We start from the raw sequence: 21,545 nt of genomic DNA on the forward strand, positions 1-21,545 counted from the left end.
TAACTCTAGCTCAAAATCTAAAAGATTGACTTAAAAAGAAAAAGGAAAACCTATATATTATCAGCTTGTTTCCATATGTCTCCTCTCTATCTTATGAATGGGAAAAAAACTTTGTTAACTGAGATTTGTGAAGTCAATTTCCACTAACTTGGTTCCCAGATAGTTGTGTTTATCTGGTACTTTGAACTACTTTTGCACTTGCATTAATCTGAACAACAGAAACCTGATTATGTATAAATGCAAAGAGAAAAGGAACACAAAGGGACAGAAAGGAGGAAAGAAAGTAGAATAAAAACTGAAAAGTAAAGAACATACTTCATTATTGAACACCTTCGATGTTAAAAAGCACTCAGTTGTGAATTTTACATACAATTTTATTCAATTAGTAGAACAAGGAGGCAGAGGAGAATGAAGTGAGAATTTACTAAAATTCTTTCCGGCCTATTACCCGATCCTTTGTTACTCAGCTTAAGGTTTTTCTGGCTGCACTTAAATGACTCATTTAAGTTTATCTATGGATTTGAGCCACTATCTCATCTCCCGAACTTTTCCAAAATATTTCCCTTGCCTTCAACAAGTACTTCTCAGGGCAATATTTATCTGACCATACTGTATCCCTTCATCCATGGAGGAAATACCATTTTCTTCTTTTTTCCCCCAGTCTTGACTAGGCCTAATGACAAATAAAAATGCAGAACCTGCTAAGTAAGAACTTATTCCTCTGGGTTTGACAGGACGGAAAATTGCTTAAATACTTTCGAACCCTTCGGTATCAGAAGGCTTCCACAGTACTATAGAGCACATTTAAGCCATATTCTCAGCCTCGGTGATAGATTAACAGCAAAGACAATAAACAGAGGTAAATAGCTGTCAGTGGCAGTTCCACTGGCATTTCAGAATCAATCCAAGATCATTGAACAGGCACAAGAGGAATTATAGTAATTAGCTTTTCAGAATAAAGACAGTTCTATTATTGTTAGCACAAAAACACTTAGTTTATTTTTGGAACAAGTTAGAGTAAAGGTAATTTTTAAAATTCTTACTAGAAATAGTTATTTTTCATCATTCAGATTAATCTAGACTTAACATCCTATAAGGCACTGGCCCTAATAACCATAATCATCCCCAGGATTTGCTAGAATGAGTCATTTACTGATAAGAATACATTGGTGTATTAATGACAGATATTCAATTGTCTGTTCAACCTAGCATGTATTATACTCTTGTGAAAACTTCAAATATTGCCTTTCTGGTAGTATATGACTTAGGAGGAAAACAAAGACAGCCCCTGAACTAAGTGCATCCATTGCCATTTATTGTCCTAAAGTCATTATAACAACTTTCTTTCAGTCCACAGTTAAGGTGTGAGGTTTTCTTCCTTTCTTTCTTTTTTTTAAAGATTTTTTTGATGTGGACCATTTTTTTAAAAGTTTTTATTGAATTTGTTACAATATTGCTTCTGTTTCATGTTTTGGTTTTTTGGCTGCAAGGCATGTGGGATCTTAGCTCCCTGACCAGGGATCGAACCCACACCCCCTGCATTGGAAGGCGAAGTTTTAACCACTGGACCACCAGAGAAGTCCCTGGTGTGAGGTTTTCTGACTTTCTGCACTATGCTCCTCCCCGGAATACTATTCTCCATCTCTCTTCAAGTCTCATCCTCCTTCTTACTAGGCAAGCCCTTATTCCACTTGCTGTCAGATGACAGCACAGACAACCCTGGGTTGGGAAATCAGAACAGAAATAAGGGCAAGTCTTCCAACCCTTCCTTTCTCCCGACTGCTGCAGGCCCCTGACTCCCAGTCCTAGCCCTAGTCCTGTAACAAAAGGCCCAAGGCAGCGATCAGTGACATGGACAGTAAATAATGGAGATAATCAACAATACGAAAATCTGGGTTTGGTTTTTTTTTTCTTCAAGACGAACAAGGTGGTCTTGTAAAACCAAATAACAAAAAATGGAAAATGGAAAACTATTTTGCTTTATTAAAAAATAAAACAAGAGGCTTCCCTGGTGGCACAGTGGTTGAGAGTCTGCCTGCTGATGCAGGGGACACGGGTTCGAGCCCTGGTCCGGGAAGATCCCACATGCCGCAGAGCAACTAAGCCCGTGCACCACAACTACTGAGTCTGCACGTCTGGAGCTGTGCTCCGCAACGAGAGGCCGCGACGGTGAGAGGCCCGCGCACCGCGATGAGGATTGGCCCCCGCTCGCCGCAACTGGAGAAAGCCCTCACACAGAAACGAAGAACCAACACAGCCAAAAATAAATAAGTAAAAATAAATTAAAAAAAAAAAAAGCTTAAAAATAAATAAATAAAAAATAAATAAAACAAGAGAGGATAAGATATAATAGAGTTTAAAAGTCATACAAGAATGTTGTAAAGATCTATATGTTAATAAACTGGAAAACCTAGAGAAATTTCTGGAAAAAATATAATATGCAAAATTTGGTGTAATAAATACAGAAATTGGATAGATTAGACTGGTTTTAAAAATTGAAAGTTTTCAAAAACATTACTCATTCCACCCCCAACCCCAAAATGTGCCAAGTAGACTTAGATGTTTTACAAGTAATTCTACCCAAGTTTTATAGAAAGACAGTGTCTAATAAAACTTGTTTTAGAAAATGATGCTATGGCTTCTGAAATAACAAAACCAGATAAGGGCAGCAACAGAAAGCAAACTTTTAACCTAAATTATATTTATAATCACACATACCAAAATCATTAAAAAAAAATAGCTAATTGCTTTTACTGGTCTGTTACATAAAAACTAAATTGTGATCCATTATGGGTTTTTGCAAGAATTAAGAATACTTCAACATCAGAAAATAACAAAGAATGAAATAATTCCATTTGCAACAACATGGATGGACCTACAGATTATCATATTAAGTGAAATAAGTCAGAGAAAGACAAATATCATATGATAGCACTTATTTGTGGCATCTTAAAAAAATGGTACAAAACGAATTTATTTACAAAACAGAAATAGACTCACAGACACAAAAAACAAACTTAAGGTTACCAAAGGGATAGCGGAGGTGGGGGGCAGGGGAGGGGTGATAAATTAGGAGTTTGAGATGAACATATACCCACTACTATATATAAAACAGGTAAACAACAAGGACCTACTGTATAGCACAATGAACTATACTCATTATCTTGTAATAACCTAAAATGGAAAAGAATCTGAAAAAGAATATATTTGTATACATATATATGTATAACTGAAACACTTTGCTGTACACTTGAAACTAACACAACATTGTAAGTTAACTATACCTCAATAAAAATAAAATAAAAAAGAAAACACATTATTATAATTTCACCATACTGCGGTTTAAGTGAGATAAACCACATTATCATCCCAAAAGATGCAGAAAAAATAATAAAGTTCAGTGCCTTTTAGGATCAGTTGTTAGAAAACTAGGAATAGAACACAACTTATTTACCTGATAAAGGTCATCTATCAAAATCCCTAGAGAAAACATTATTTGGAATAAAGAAAATTCAAAGCATTCCTTCCAAGGGGCAAGATGATCCACTAGTAACAAAAGTTTTCAACATAGTATTGGAGATCTTGACCAACATAATAAGTCAAGGAAATAAAATTGGAGGAAAAAGCCATGGAAGAAAAAAAGCAAACCTGGTAATATTTCCACTAACATCATCCCATACATCAAAAGTCCAAGAAAATTCACAGGCCAAAAATTAAACCTCGTAAGAAAGGTACACTATCAGCATAAAAAAATCAAGTGCTCCCCATCTCTAGCAATAACTAAGTAAAAATATAATAAAAAATAGGATGTCATCTATAATATCAACAAAAACAATAAAGCAATAAGACTTTTATGCAGAAAATTTTTAAACTATTGGAGACATAAAAAAAAAAAAACCTTAAAGAAATGGAGAACCACACCATAGTCATGGATGGGACAATTTAATACTCTAATGATATGAATTTCCTCCAAATTAATACATAAATTCAATGTAATTCCAAGTCAATATGAGAAATACTATTCTGAAGAATCTTGTCAAACTGATTCTATAATTAATTTCAAAGAATAAAGGTTCACAAATGGCTGAGAATATTTTGAAAACATAAAGAACAATAGATTATCCTTATTGAATATTGAGTCATGTAATATTCAAAGATACAGTAATTCAAATAAAGGTGTTTGCATAAGAAAAGACATAAAGGTCAAAGGAAATGCATAGAGACAGCAGAATAAACTCATATGTGTGAGGACACAGAATATGTGGGATGTGGGATTGTAAATTACTGGAGAAATGATGGATACTTTAGCAAATGGTGCTGGGAATATTTCTCACTAAAATAGAGAAAAATAAAATCAGTATTCTACCTCACATCATACACAAATATAAGCCCAGATGTACTAAAGGACTAGGAGCAAGAAACAAAAATATTAATATAAAAATTAGCCAGTAGAAAGAGAGGAGAGCGCAAGTATATATTTCTCCTTAGCTCTCTTTTTTCAAGCAGTGTGTGTCTCTGGCAGTGGCTGATTCTCCTCTGTGCTTCCATTTCCCACTGGCAAGCACTCTCCCCAGGCCACCCCGTCTCTACGGTCCCAGCACAGACAGGCAGCCCCAGCAGCGACCTCAACTCTTGTGGTCTGATTCCCTTCTCTGGAGTCCCAGCTCCTGCCTGATGACCCTCATTGCACAGCCCATCAATGGCCACTTGTCCAAGGTCCCACCACTGCTGAGTGGCCCTGGCTCCTGAATGCTGATAACACCGTCTTTTCCCTTTGTCCCTCCACTCCTGGAGGTGGCAGAGAATTTCTGCAGTTGCTAATCCATGGATTGCTATCTATGCGTTACCTCTTTTCAGTTCTTCTAACATCCTGTAACTAGTCCCCTGTACTAAATTCCCTCAATTGAACTGTCTCACATGGGATATTTTCCCTCTCTGACACCCTACCCTAGTCCCCAAAATGAGAAATTTTACTTAAGTAATTTGCAGTGGCACCATCATTCAATCCATATTTTTCTATACAAGTTCTTACAAGCTGTTTTATTGCCACGAAGCAATGCCATTAAGTTTTATTGCTTTTTTCCATGTTATCAAATATTAAGATTTCTGGACATGGGTGTATTTTAAAATCCTACTGTAATACATGCTGTAAGCAGTCTAAATACCACCAGCAATAGTATTACTATTCACTTAATTATTGTCCATATGAGTAACATTTATGGCAAAAATAATTCCATAGGGCTTCCCTGGTGGCGCAGTGGTTAAGAATCCGCCTGCCAATGCAGGGGACACGGGTTCGAGCCCTGGTCTGGGAAGATCCCACATGCCGCGGAGCATCTAAGCCCGTGTGCCACAACTACTGAGCCTGCACGTCTGGAGCCTGTGCTCCGCAAAAAGAGAGGCCGCGACAGTGAGAGGCCCGCGCACCGCGATGAAGAGTGGCCCCCGCTCGCCGCAACTGGAGAAAGCCCTCGCACAGAAACGAAGACCCAACACAGCCATAAATAAATAAATAAATAAATTTATATTAAAAAAAATGATAATAATAATAATTCCATAGATTCAGTTTCTTTCTATGTTAAGTGGTGAGGTTTCGGTAGGCTGCTATGGTCTGTTTTAGCACTAGCATTTTAGGATTCTAGGTTGTACCTATAACTTCATGTTCTCAAATTCTACCACATGCCATCTAACTTTGACAATATTAGCTGTATGCTAATGCACAGCCAGTATCTACAATGAAGCAGAGAACAGTAAAAAGGAAAGGCTTTATTTGAAAAACTTTCCTTCCGCTCATTAAAATTAATCCAGCAATTATTAAATACTTACTATGAATAAGAACTTTTTTTGAAAAAGTGAAGATTCTTATAATGAAGAAACCTAAGTACTCCTTCTCACTGGGGTTTATTGTATACTTATGTCTTTTTCCATTTTTGTTCAATAGAGGCAGATTCACTATTAAGGTGAGTTCACGGGGGGCAAAAAAGCCACAAAAGGGGTCTGTTCAGCTTCTCTGCCAACAGTGAGATCTAGCCTGGAATTCAGTGGTGCACGTTGGAAAAAAATCATCTTCATGCTTTCAAGCTATTTCCATAAACAATCAATCCTCTGAAATCTGTAATATCATGACAGAGTTAATATAATGTAGTCATATAATCAACAACATATCCTGGGATCAAATAAATTTGTATAAACCTGGGAAGAAACACATCCTATTGATTTTTTTTTACACTAGGCTAGTAGCATCCATCCCTTATACTAGACTTGTTTTTGGATTTTGTGAAGCAAGAAGGGAACTGAATAGAATATAATGCTGAAACAGTATCAACTAGGTCACAATAAAAGAAAAGCCAGACTCCGTACAATATATCATCTACCCAGCATATAATCAATCGTATTAGACACGCAAAGAAGCAAGAAAATGTGATCCGTGAGGAAGAAAAATTTTTTGAAATGGTCACTGAATGGACTTAAGAGCAAATTGGACACTGCAAAAAGGGGTCAGTGAACATGAAAACAGAGCAATACAAATTATATAATCTGAAAAACAGAGACTAAAATGTTTTATTTTTTTCCCCAAGACCCATGAGGCAGTAGCAAGCAATCTAAAGTACACATAATTGAATGCCAAAAGGAGAGGAAAAGGATGGAGCAGAAAATACACAGATGAAAATATTCCAAATGTGTAGGAAAAAAAAAAAAGGTCAACCTTGGGTTCCAAAAAGATCAATGAACCTAAAACAGGATAAATACAAAGAAAACCATGTGGAAGTTAGAATAATGCCCACTACAACAACCAGGAAAAATATGCCCACATTCTAATGCCCAGAAACTATGAAAACCGTACAAGGCAAAAGAGCCCTTTCTGGTATGATTACATTAAGGATGTTGACATAGGAGATTATTTTGGATTATCTGTGGGAGGGGGCCCTGATGTCATCACAAAGGTCCTTATAAGGGAAGAAGGGAGGCAGGAGAGTCAGAGAACAAGAGGTGAGTATAGAAGCAGAGGTCAGAGTGAGGCGGGGCCATGAGCCAGGAAAAGTAGGCCACCTCAACAAGCTGAAAAAGACAAGGAAGTGGGTTCTTCCCCAGAGTCTCTGGAAGAAACACAGCCCAACCATCCATCTTAGACTTTTGATCTCCCAAACTGTATGGTATTACATTTGTGTGGTCTTAAACCACTGTTCATGGTAATTTGCTTACAGCAGCGATAGAAAAGTAAAACAAACTCATAGAGGCTTAAAACTTAAAGAAAAAAGTCTCAAAAACAGAGAAAAAAGACATAAACAGGGGAATAATGATACAAATGGTACCTGACTGTTCATCCTTAAAACATGGAGGCCTGAAGAAAATGAAACAACATATTTAAAGTGCTGGAAGAAACCAACAAACAAACCAGTCAATCCAGTATTCTATATTCATAAAAATATAGTTCAAAAAAATGAGGATAGGGCTTCCCTGGTGGCTCAGTGGTTGAGAATCTGCCTGCCAATGCAGGGGACACGGGTTCGAGCCCTGGTCTGGGAAGATCCCACATGCCACAGAGCAACTAAGCCCGTGAGCCACAACTACTGAGTCTGCATGTCTGGAGCCTGTGCTCTGCAACGGGAGAGGCCGTGATAATGAGAGGCCCATGCACCGCGATGAAGAGTGGCCCCCACTTTCCGCAACTAGAGAAAGCCCTCGCACAGAAACAAAGACCCAACACAGCCATAAATAAATAAATTAAAAAAAATTTTTTTTTAAATGAGGATAAAATAAAGACATTTCAGAAAAATTAAATTTGAAATTATTTACTGCCAAGAGAACTGTACTATAAGTACAAGAAATGCTAAAGGAAATCTTTCAAACTCAAGCAAAATGATACCAGATGAAATCTTTGATCAACAGAAAGAAAAGAAGAAAGCTGGAAATGGTGAATATGTGGGTATACATAAAAGACTATGAACTGTTCTTTCACCTCTTAATTTCTTCAAAAAACAACTGACTGCTTAAAGCAAAAATATCAATATTGAAATGTGGGGTTTATATGTATGTCAAAGTGTAATACATGAAAAAAATAGCACAAAGTAGGGGAGAAAAATTGAAATTATAAGAGAAAAAGGTCTGTAACAAATTACTTGTATCAAGAATAAAGGAGGGGATTTTACAGACATTAAAAAAATAATAAGAGAACACTGTGAACAACTTTATGCCAATACACTTAACAATTTCAATGAAGTGGACAAATTCCTTGAAAAATTCAACTTAGTAAAACTGACTGAAGAAGAAATAGAAAATGTGAATAATTCTATATCTATTCTTGCCTCAAAGAAATCTCAAGCCCAGACAGTCCTTTAGGAAATTCTATGAAATACTTAAGGAAAAAAATAATACCAATCTTATACAAATTCTTTCAGAAAGCAGACAATTCCTATCTCAATTTTTGGGGCCAGCATAACCTTGATATCAAAACCCATAAAGGATATTTCAAGAAAATAAATTTATAGACCAATATCTTTCATAATCAGTCACAAAAATGCTTAACAAAATATTAGTAAATTGAATCCAGCATATAAAAAATGATAATACATCAAGTGAGGCTTAACTTAGAAATGCAAACTGAGTAATTTTTTTTTAAAACATCAGTGGAATTTATGATATAAAGAAAATAAAGGAGAAAATCAGGTCACTTCCATATATTTAAAAAAAAGCATTTGATTAAATACATCACTCATTTGTGACTTAAAAAAACTCTCAGAAAACTGACATAGAATCATAATTACTTAATTACATAAAGGGCTTTTATTAAAACAACAACAACCAAACAGCATACCTCATGAGGAAATATGGAATGCTTCCACCTATAATCGGGAAGAAGGCAAGCATGTTCATTCTTACCACAGTTATTCAACATATTGCCAGCTCATTCAATAAGGCAAGAAAAATAAAAGGTGTGTAAGGAAATAAAACTGTCCTACTCACAGACCACACAATTATGTATACAGAAAAACCTAAGGTATATATCAAAAACTACTAGAACTAATGAGTGAATTTAGCAAAGCTGCAAGACAAAGTCAATAAATAAATATCTACATGTGTGTGTACACATAAACATCAGTTATTTCTATATATTAGCAATAATAATTACATGCGAAATTGAAAATCATACTATTTAAAATACTTAGGAATGAATTTAACAAAAGGTATGCAAGGACCTGAAAACTGCACTGAAACTATAAAAGACTACTAAGAGAAATTAAAGAACACCTAAATAAATGGAGAAATATATCATGCTTATAGATTGGAACATTCAATAATGTTAACATGCCAATTCTCCCTAAATTTACCTGTAGATTCAATGCAATCCCAATTAAAATCCAAACAGTTTTATGTAGACACAAACTAATTCTAAAATCTATACACAAATTCAAAAGATGCAGAATAACCCTAACACCCTTAGAAAAGCAAAGTGAAATGATTCATATTACCAGGTTGAAGACTTACAATAAATCTATAGCAATCAAAACAGTGTGGAAGTGGCATAAGGATAAACAAATCAATGAAACAGAATAGAGTTCAGAAGAAGACCCACATACAATCAAGAGGCAAAGGCACCAAGACAATTCTATAGAAAAGGAAAGTCTACTCAACAAATAGTGCTGGAAAAAAACTGGATAAATGTATTTTTAAAAATCATGAATAAGATTCTTTTATTTCACCTCTCATGATGTTATTAAGAAACTTGCAAAGTTTTGGATAATTGTATTTTTAAAAATGAATCTTGAAGCTACTATGCAGAATACACAAGAATTTGAGCTGAATCACATACTTATACATAAAAGCTAAAACTATAAATCGTCAAGAAGAAAACAAAGGAGAATATCTTCCCAACCTTTCCTGGAGTAAGCAATAATTTAAGAAGGACACAAAAAGCTCTAGCATGAAATATGCCTACCTCCTAAAACTGGAATTCATAAGAATGTTTAAACTTCTGCCAATCAAAAGAAACATTAAAAAAATAAAAAGAAAAATAAACTGAGAACATATTTGCACTAAATATATCTGTCAAAAGACTTGTATTCAGAATATATAAACAGTACCTGCAATTCAACAATAAAAGATAAACAGCCCATCAAAATATGCAAAAAATACAGACATTTTTTAAAAAACCAAAAAGGGGCTTCCCTGGTGGCACAGTGGTTGAGAATCCGCCTGCCAGTGCAGGGGACACAGGTTCGAGCCCTGGTCTGGGAAGATCCCACATGCCACGGAGCAACTAGGCCCGTGAGCCACAACTACTGAGCCTGCGCGTCTGGAGCCTGTGCCCCGCAACAAGAGAGGCCGCGACAGTGAAAGGCCCGCGCACCGCGACGAAGAGTGGCCCCCGCTCGCCGCAACTGGAGAAAGCCCTCGCACAGAGACGAAGACCCAACACAGCCAAATAAATAAATAAATAAAAATTACATTAAAAAAAAAAAACCAAAAAGACATAAAAGGTAACAATAAAGATAAACAACATGTCTTACTCTCATTTTTTTGTTGGACATAATTGACTGTATAAAACATACATAATTTCTTTCTTTCTAGGGATGGAATATTATCCTCTCATTCTGTTTCATGAAGTGTAATATTATAATAGCTTTTTGTCTCTATCCATGAACACATTTTCAGAACCTGTAGGGTATTAAATTCCTATCACTTCCCATCAGGTATTCTTAGACATTGCTGTTGGGCAAGTAAACAGTACAAAATTTCTAGAAAGCAGTTTTATAATTTTTATTAAGAGGCTTTAAAATGTTTATGCAATTGAATCAGTCATTTCTCTCCTGGGGATTTGACATAAGAAAATAATCTGAAATGTTAACTGTGGTTTATAAACATTATGTAAATTACAGGAGTATTTTATACCACCAAACATTGAGAAAGCTAAAAGTTCCATAAAGGAAGCTTTTCATAAAGGAATAATTATTATAGGAGACATAGTTACACAATGAAAGAGTAGGATTTACTTATGATTCCCTATATATTTAAAAACATGGAAATAAAGCAATTGAAAGGGAACACATCAAAATATAAATATAGTTAGTTATGGATCATGTGATTCTGAGTGATAGTTTTAGTTCTTATACTTACATGTGTTATCAAAACAAACATTTAATATTACTTTTTTCTAAAAAAAAAAAGATTATCTGGTATGTGTACAACTTCAACCCTGGGAGTTTCTCTATGTAACTTTTCTCACTGAATAACCTTTTGCTTTTCTAATTCATAAATATCAAACAGCCTACATATTTTAATTTCAATTAACAAAAAGAAAGCGGGCTATGCTTTCCTTAAAGTTCAGGAGACTGAAATCTTTGGATTACATACCATATAGCAAATTAGACTCCCAATTCCTCCATCTGAATAATGCTTTGAACTGTCTTGAAAAGTTTTAGATTACTTAGAAACAGACTCGACATGAAAGGCCCTTCACAACTGTAATGGCAGAAAATTGTGGCAGAAGTAAATACAACTGATTTACTGATAGGGTCTGATTATGGTCTGTGTAGAATCCAAAAAGCTAATCAGGTTACCAAGCACCCAATGAAGAATCATCTTAATTAACAGGAATGCATTTCAACCAGTAAAATGAATTGAATACTTCTGCTTTGAAATGTGGAATTACAAGATAAAGTCTAAAAGAAACAATCTTTTCTCCCATTCTAGTAATTCTATTTCAACTCTCTCTTAAAGCACCACTCTGAATATTTTAAATACACAAAAATACATACACTTTTACCCAAATAACTACACTCTTCTGTTTATATAATCATCTTACACAGATGTGTGAGTTTTCAAATAATTTACCTTCTTAGAAACATAATAGTTTCAAGGCATGTGAAATTGAAGGACTGAAAATAAAGTGCTTTCATTATTGAGTAAAAAAAAATACAATAGTGTCTGCTATATGAATAGGAAGGTAAGATGTGTATGAATATCAAGCAATATTATTTAAAGAACATGGGATGTTCAAAATTGTGCAGTATAATCTACATTTAATAATTTTACTATTCCATTTTCTCTACACCAACTCCCATCTATTATTTTCCTCCTTTTCCTACTAATGATGGGATGGGAGAGAAAAGGATTTGATAGACCCCCCTAAATACTCTCTCCTGACCTAGAGGGATCTCCTGAGCTCTAAACATATATTTCAAACTGCTCATTTCTATATCATCTTAGATGTCTCACAGGGGTTTCAATTTTAACTTACATAAAACAGAGTTCATTTTTTGACACCATTACCTTTCTTTTATATTTTCTATCGCATATAATATATTCACCCTTTGCCTATGCTGGCCACCCGGCATTCACTGATACTCCTTTCTCACCCTTCACAATAAGTCCGTATCAATAACTCTTGAATTCACCAACCCCTTCTATCTTCATCACCACTGTCTTTCTTCAGGCTTTCAGATCTCCTCATCTCTTCACCTGGACTTTGGTACCAATGTCCTGATTTGTCCATCTGTCTCCAGAAGTTAAGATTCTGGTCACCTTTCACACTGACATCCAGATAACTTTTCTGAGCAACAAATCTGATCCTGTCTCATGCCATCTGCTGCAACCTCCCCATAACAGTTAAAACAACAAATTATAAAAACCCAACTCTTTCTGCCCTTTATTCACCATTTGTATCATCACTCTGAGCCACCACTAGTAGTTCTCCTGGTTTCCATGCCCTCTTAGGCTGATCCCTCTAGGGGAGCAGCCACTTGGCCATCTCACCCATGGAGACTCCTGCCTCGTCTGTGAAATTTTTGCTGATCTCCCCAGTTTGTAAACACGGTTCTCTTTTCTATCGTCACACGTGCCTTTCTCCTAGAATTTACGTCAGACTGTTATTGCTCATTTCTTTCTTCATCTCCCCCCACAACATGAACTGTGGGCATCCTGAGGACACAGCTTTTCTACTGGTTCATTCTGTAACTATTTTACCTAGCAGAGTATCATTCATGGATTCAATAAGTATTTGTGGATTCAACAACTATTCAATAAATATTCATGACCGACATTGAATGAATGAGAGCAGTGAGACATTTTAAATAAGTATTACCTTGAATTTACAAAACTCCTGTTAATTAGAGACCATCAATATTGCCCATATTTTACATATGCTGCATGGCATTTAATGATCCAGTCTCAAAAGTTACACAGCATCAATTCCACTGTACTCTATTTGCCAAGTATTTGTAAGCCCACCTAGATTCAAGGGGAGGGTATACAGACGCAAACTCTTCACGGGAGTAGTTCCCAAAATTGGATGCCACTTCCAAACCACAGTCACCATCAAAAGATGCTAGTGAACTAACATATTACTTTGAAAATGTATATATAAAAGAACCATTTATCCTGCTTCTCTGAAACAAACTGTATAACTAAGTAACCAAACAGTAGGAAAAGAAAAAAATTTCTCTTTAGAGACATATTCCAGTTAATAAATGAAGAAGGATAGAAGTAGAATATCACAATTTTGCAACCACTGATGATTCCTGGATGCAGACATTGATCGTCAAAGACTGTTAACCAGAGAGAGAGAAAGAGAGAGAGAGTGAGAGAACGAGACATTACATATCCTCTTTTGGAAGAATAAAACACTACTTACAAAAGAGATCTGGGAAAAAATGTGTCTGATGAATCTATATCCAACTATGAACTTAGCGGAAACAGGGAAGAGAGAAGTACACGTCATTGAGACTTTGGGGATGTTATCAGCACAGTACAGGATAAATAGCCTGGTTTCTTTAATAAATAAATGAAGGGAAAAAAAAGAGAGAGAGAGAGAGATGGGTGGGTGGGAACCTACAGAGACTTAAGTGTCATACCAACCAATCACAGTGAATGCATTTTATTTGAATCCTGATGAAAATAAATAGAGCATAAGAAAACAAATGACATCTGCAAGACAATTAAAAATTCGAATACTGAGTATTTAGTGATATTCAGAAGCTATTATTTTAATTTTTGAGATAACATGTTAGTGATTGTATCCATAAAAGAAAGTCTTACCTTTTAAAAACACATTCCAAAAATTTCATGGGTAAAATGATATAATGTCTGGGATTTACTTCAAAATAATATAAGAGAGGAGATCATAGCTGGGGACAGAAATAAAATTGTCCATGAACTGATAATTACAGAGGCTAAAGGATGGTGCATGAGGGTCCAATATACTGTCTGTTTTTACACTGAACTTTTCCCATAACAAGTATTTATTTTTAAAACACACTTTAGGTGGAAGCACGTGCTCGGCTTCCCGAGGCACCCCTTTCCCCTTTGCTAGTAGAGCCTGGGTACAGAATGTCACCAACCTTTGCCTGATTTCATCAAACAAGCCTTCTGACAGGTCTCCCAACCTCTAGCTTTCTCCTGGCTTCAGTCCATCTTCTCCAGGATGACCCAGCCGTGTGGCTGACAGGGTCTTGGTGCTCCAGCCAGGTGTCAGGCCTGAGCCTCTGAGGTGGGAGAGCTGAGTTCAGGACATTGGTCCACCAGAGACTTCCCAGCCCCTTGTAATATCAATTGGCAACAGCTATCTCAGAGATCTCCATCTCAACACTAAGACCCAGCTCCACTCAACGACCAGCAAGCTCCAGTGCTGGACACACCATGCCAAACAACTAGCAAGACAGGAACACAAACACACCCATTAGCAGAGAGGTTGCCAAAAATCACAATAATTTCACAGACACCCAAAAACACACCACCGGACGTGGTCCTGCCCACCAGAAAGATAAGATCCAGCCTCATCCATCAGAACACAGGTACCACTCCCCTCTACCAGGAAGCCAACACAACCCATTGAACCAACCTTACCCACTGGGGGCAGACACCAAAAACAACGGCAACTACAAACCTGCAGCCTGCGAAAAGGAGACCCCAAACACAGTAAGTTAAGCAACATGAGAAGACAGAGAAATACACAGCAGATGAAGGAGCAAAGTAAAAACCCACCAGACCAAACAAATGAAGAGGAAATAGGCAGTCTACCTGAAAAAGAATTCTGAGTAATGATAGTAAAGATGATCCAAAATCTTGGAAACAGAATGGAGAAAATAGAAGAAACATTTAACAAGGACCTAGAAGAACTATGGAGCAAACAAACAATGATGAACAACACAATAAATGAAATTAAAAATTCTCAAGAAGGAATCAATAGCAGAATAACTGAGACAGAAGAAAGGATAAGTGACCTGGAAGATAAAATAGTGGAAATAACTACCACAAAGCAGAATAAAGAAAAAAGAATGCAAAGAATTGAGGACAGCCTCAGAGACCTGTGGGACAACATTAAATGCACCAACATTCAAATTATAGGGGTCCCAGAAGAAGAGAAAAATAAAGGGACTGTGAAAATATTTGAAGAGATTATAGTTGAAAACTTCCCTAATATGGGAAAGGAAATAGTCAATCAAGTCCAGGAAGCGCAGAGAGTCCCATACAGGATAAATTCAAGGAGAAACACGCCAAGACATATATTAATCAAACTATCAAAAATTAAATACAAAGAAAAAATATTAAAAGCAGCAAGGGAAAACCAACAAATAACATACAAGGGAATCCCCATAAGATTAACAGCTGCTCTTTCAGCAGAAACTCTGCAAGCCAGAAGGGTGTGGCAGGACATATTTAAAGTGATGAAAGGGTAAAACCTACAATCAAGATTACTGTACCCAGCAAGGATCTCACTCAGATTCGATGGAGAAATTAAAATCTTTACAGACAAGCAAAAGCTATGAGAATTCAGCACCACCAAACCAGCTTTTCAACAAATGTTAAAGGAACTTCTCTAGGCAGGAAACACAAGAGAAGGAAAAGACCTACAAAAACAAACCCAAAACAATTAAGAAAATGGTAATAGGAACATACATATCGATAATTACCTTAAATGTAAATGGATTAAATGCTCCAATCAAAAGACATAGACTGGCTGAATGGATACAAAAACAAGACCTGTATATATGCTGCCTACAAGAGATCCACTTCAGACCTAGGAACATGTACAGACTGAAAGTGAGGGGATGGAAAAAGATATTCCATGCAAATGGAAATCAAAAGAAAGCTGGAGTAGCAATTCTCATATAAGACAGAAGAGACTTTAAAATAAAGACTATTACAAGAGATAAAGAAGGACACTACATAATGATCAAGGGATCAATCCAAGAAGAAGATAGAACAATTGTAAATATTTATGCACCCAACATAGGAGCACCTTAATACATAAGGCAAATGCTAACAGCCATAAAAGGGGAAATCGACAGTAGTACAATAATAGTAGGAGACTTTAACACCCCACTTTCACCAATGGACAAATCATCTAAAATGAAAATAAATAAGGAAACACAAGCTATAAATGACACATTAAACAAGATGGACTTAATTGATATTTAGAGGACATTCCATCCAAAAACAACAGAATACACTTTCTTCTCAAGTGCTCATGGAACATTCTCCAGGATAGATCATATCTTGGGTCACAAATCAAGCCTTGGTAAATTTAAGAAAATTGAAAGCATATCAAGTATCTTTTCTGGCCACAACACTATAAGACTAGATATCAATTACAGGAAAAAAAATCTGTAAAAAATACAAACACATGGGGGCTAAACAATACACTACTAAATAACCAAGAGATCACTGAAGAAATCAAAGAGGAAATCAAAAAATACCTAGAAACAAATGGTAATGAAAACACGACGACCCAAAACCTATGGGATGCAGCAAAAGCAGTTCTAAGAGGGAAGTTTATAGCAATACAATCTTACCTCAAGAAACAAGAAACATCTCAAATAAACAACCTAACCTTACATCTAAAGCTATTAGAGAGAGAAGAACAAAAAAACCCAAAGTTAGCAGAAGGAAAGAAATCATAAAGATCAGATCAGAAACAAATGAAAAAGAAATGAAGGAAATGATAGCAAAGATCAATAAAACTAAAAGCTGGTTCTTTGAGAAGATAAACAAAAGTGATAAACCATTAGCCAGATTCATCAAGAAAAAAAGGGAAAAGACTCATATCAATAGAATTAGAAATGAAAAAGGAGAAGTAACAACTGACACTGCAGAAATACAAAGAATCATGAGAGATTACTACAAGCAACTATATGCCAATAAAATGGACAACCTGGAAAAAATGGACAAATTCTTAGAAAAGCACAACCTTCCAAGACTGAATCAGGAAGAAATAGAAAATATAAACAGACCAATCACAAGCACTGAAATTGAAACTGTGATTAAAATTCTTCCAACAAACAAAAGCCCAGGGCCAGATGGCTTCACAGGCGAATGCTATCAAACATTTAGAGAAGAGCTAACACTTATCCTTCTCAAACTCTTCCAAAATATAGCAGAGGGAGGAACACTCCCAAACTCTTTCTACGAGGCCACCATCACCCTGATACCAAAACCAGACAAAGATGTCACAAAAAAAGAAAACTACAGGCCAATATCACTGATGAACATAGATGCAAAAATCCTCAACAAAATACTAGCAAACAGAATCCAAGAGCACATTAAAAGGATCATACACCATGATCAAGTGGGGTTTATCCCAGGAATGCGAGGATTCTTCAAAATACAGAAATCAATCAATGTGATACACCATATTAACAAATTGAAGAATAAAAACCATATGATCATCTCAATAGATGCAGAAAACGCTTTTGACAAAATTCAACACCCATTTATGATAAGTAGGCATAGAGCGAACCTACCTCAACATAAAAAAGGCCATAAATGAGAAACCCACAGCCAACATCACTCTCAATGGTGAAAAACTGAAACCATTTCCACTAAGATCAGGAACAAGACAAGGTTGCCCACTCTCACCACTACTATTCAATACAGTTTTGGATGTTTTAGCTACATCAATCAGAGAAGAAAAAGAAATAAAAGGAATCCAATTTGGAAAAGAAGAAAAGCTGTCACTGTTTGCAGATGACATGATACTATACATAGAGAATCCTAAAGATGCTACCAGAAAACGACTAGAGCTAATCAATGAATCTGGTAAAGTAGCAGGATACAAAATTAATGCACAGAAATCTCTTGAATTCCTATATACTAATGATGAAAAATCTGAAAGAGAAATTAAGGAAACACTCCCATTTACAACTGCAACAAAAAGAATAAAATACCTAGGAATAAACCTACCTAAGGAGACAAAAGACCTGTATGCAGAAAACTATAAGACACTGATGAAAGAAATTAAAGATGATACAAACAGATGGAGAGATATACCATGTTCTAGGATTGGAAGAATCAACATTGTGAAAATGACTATACTACCCAAAGCAATTTACAGATTCAGTGCAATCTCTATCAAACTACCAATGGCATTTTTCACAGAACTACAACAAAAAATTTCACAATTTGTATGGAAACACAAAGGACCCCAAATAGCCAAAACAATCTTGAGAAAGAAAAACAAGCTGGAGGAATCAGGCTCCTGGACTTCAGACTATACTACAAAGCTACAGTAATCAAGACAGTATGGTACTGGCACAAAAACAGAAATACAGATCAATGGAACAGGATAGAAAGCCCACAGATAAACCCACGCACATATGGTCACCTTATCTTTGATAAAGGAGGCAAGAATATACAATGGTGAAAGGACAGCCTCTTCAGTAAGTGGTGCTGGGAAAACTGGATAGCTACATGTAAAAGAATGAAATTAGAACACTCCCTAACACCATACACAAAAATAAACTCAAAATGGATTAAAGACCTAAATGTAAGGTCAGAGACCATCAAACTCTTAGAGGAAAACATAGGCAGAACACTCTATGACATAAATCACAGCAAGATCCTTTTTGACCCACCTCCTAGAGAAAGGGAAATAAAAACACAAATAAACAAATGGGACCTAATGAAACTTAAAAGCTTCTGCACAGCAAAGAAAACCATAAACAAGACAAAAAAACAACCCTCAGAATGGGAGAAAATATTTGCAAACGAAGCAACTGACAAAGGATTAACCTCCAAAATATATAAGCAGTTCATGCAGCTCAATATCAAAAAAATAAACAACCCAATCCAAAAATGGGCAGAAGACCTAAACACACATTTCTGCAAAGAAGATATACAGATTGCCAACAGACACATGAAAGGATGCTCAGCATCACTAATCATTAGAGAAATGCAAATCAAAACTACAATGAGGTATCACCTCACACCAGTCAGAATGGCCATCATCAAAAAATCTACAAACAATAAATGCTGGAGAGGGTGTGGAGAAAAGGGAACCCTCTTGCACTGTTGGTGGGAATGTAAATTGATACAGCCACTATGGTGAACAATATGGACGTTCCTTAAAAAACTAAAAGTCCAACTACCATATGACCCAGCAATCCCACTACTGGGCATATACCCTGAGAAAACCATAATTCAAAAAGGGTCATATACCACAATGTTCATTGCAGCACTATTTACAATAGCCAGGACATGGAAGCAACCTAAGTGTCCATCGACAGATGAATGGATAAAGAAGATGTGGCACATATATACAATGAAATATTACTCAGCCATAAAAAATGAAATTGAGTTATTTGTAGTGAGACGGATGGACCTAGAGTCAGTCACACAGAGTGAAGTCAGTCAGAAAGAGAAAAATAAATATCATATGTTAACACATATATATGGACTCTAAAAAAGAATATGGTTCTGATGAACCTAGGGGCAGGACAGGAATAAAGACGCAGACGTAGAGAATGGACTTGAGGACATGGGGAGGAGGAAGGGTAAGCTGGGACAAAGTGAGAGAGTGGCTTGGACATATATACACTACCAAATGTAAAACAGATAGCTAGTGGGAAGCAGCCGGAGATCAGCTCGGTGCTTTGTGACCACCTAGAGGGGTGGGATAGGAAGATGCAAGAGGGAGGGGATATGGGGATATATGTATACGTATAGCTGATTCACTTTTTGATACAGCAGAAGCTAACACAGCATTGTAAAGCAATTATACTCCAATAAAGATGTTAAAAAATTTTTGTTTAATAAAATAAAAAACACACTTTACTAATTCCTCAAAGTCAAAACTCCTAGATAAATTCTATAATGCACTTTGTGATCTCACCCCTGCCTGCCTCTCCAGCATCACCTACTTCACTCTCACTTTTCACCTACCTTTATGCTACGTAAGACTAACTGTCGTCTCCACAGAGGAATATGATCTCTAATACTACCAAGTGTATGTAAATTTCCCTTTTTCCAGAATGCCAAGTCCATTCTTCTTCTCCTGGCAAAATTCATTCATCCTGTCACATTTACTCGTTGCCAATTACAGGTACCAGGCTCTCTGCTGTGTACCAGAGATACACTGGAGTGATGGATACCGACCATCTGCCACTCCCACCCAGCACTCCACCCCTTCCCTGCGCTCCTTTTTGTCCTGTGAAACTGACCCCTTTAGACTGTATTAATGGCTCCCTTGTCCTCCGGCTTCTGTTAGACTTCTCCAGAGGGAGACAACAGCAGAAGATCTGGAGGGCAAGAATTGTACTGATGTCCCTGACCCTCTCCCTGCCAGGCTGGCACTGGATGGCTGCTTTCACTTAGCAAATACTACTCCTAACAGGTGGGCTTTCCCAAATAGTTCTCTTTCTGGTACAACTGACTGCTTCCCTGCCTTTGCACCTTTAGCTCAGGAATACAACACCATCCACTGTTGCTTCTCATAAACCTAGTGCACTATTTGTAAAGAGTCCCTCCATTAAATTCTCCTCTAATTACCCAGTTTCACTCTGTCATCTCCTTCTTGTTCAGACTTTAATTATATAATTGTAAGCAGAAACAACCCAAACCAAAAAAAGACTATAAAAAGAACCTGACACAGATACAGACTGAAAAGTTATAGAAGATGAAGGGGTAAAGAACATTTGAGAGAGAGGCAGCATATGCAGTGTCCCTGTGGTACAAAAGAAGCAAGGGATGCCCAAAGCTATACTTGACTTGAGAGGCAACGAGCTAGAAAACAAAGAGGGCAGTGGGAAAGGATGGAGAATCAGAGAGAAACTCAATTTTGTGATAAAGATTTAGATTTTGATCTTGAGAGCAATGGGAAAGTGTCTTAATATTCTCCCTGCCCTCCCAAGCCTAGGTAAGGGATCATCTTCTCTTAGACATTCCCTGACAGCCTTCTACCACACAGCCAGGACTAGGAACCTCTCACACATGGTAAACATTCAATACATGGTCACTGGATTAGTGAATAAATGAATGAGTAAAACACATGTGGCCAGGTTTGTCTTGGGCACCTCCAAGAATTCTCCCTGGCACATACCCTACCTGGACTTATTCCTATTTGCTCTTGGCTGAGTCTTTACCTATAGTTAGCATAAAGACCTTTGGAGAGAAAGAGCTATATATGAGCTACAACTCTGAAAATTAGATCAATCCTAGAGCAATCTTTTACACCTAATGGCCATTTCATTGTAGACATGGCACATGTAACGAGCAGCATCTCCAACTCAGGCGATGGACATTCTTGCCGTAATCACAATAGGGTATTCTGTTAA

At 36.6% G+C, this 21,545-nt stretch overlaps 1 protein-coding gene across 2 annotated transcripts in view; it reads right to left on the minus strand.

Annotated features, from left to right (window-relative positions):
- Positions 1–21,545, minus strand: part of DGKI (diacylglycerol kinase iota) — a 452,274-nt gene that overhangs the window by 147,140 nt on the left and 283,589 nt on the right. The window lies entirely within an intron of this gene.

This window comes from Eubalaena glacialis, chromosome 8 (genome assembly GCF_028564815.1).
Source record: "Eubalaena glacialis isolate mEubGla1 chromosome 8, mEubGla1.1.hap2.+ XY, whole genome shotgun sequence".
In the NCBI taxonomy this organism is placed as follows: domain Eukaryota; kingdom Metazoa; phylum Chordata; class Mammalia; order Artiodactyla; family Balaenidae; genus Eubalaena; species Eubalaena glacialis.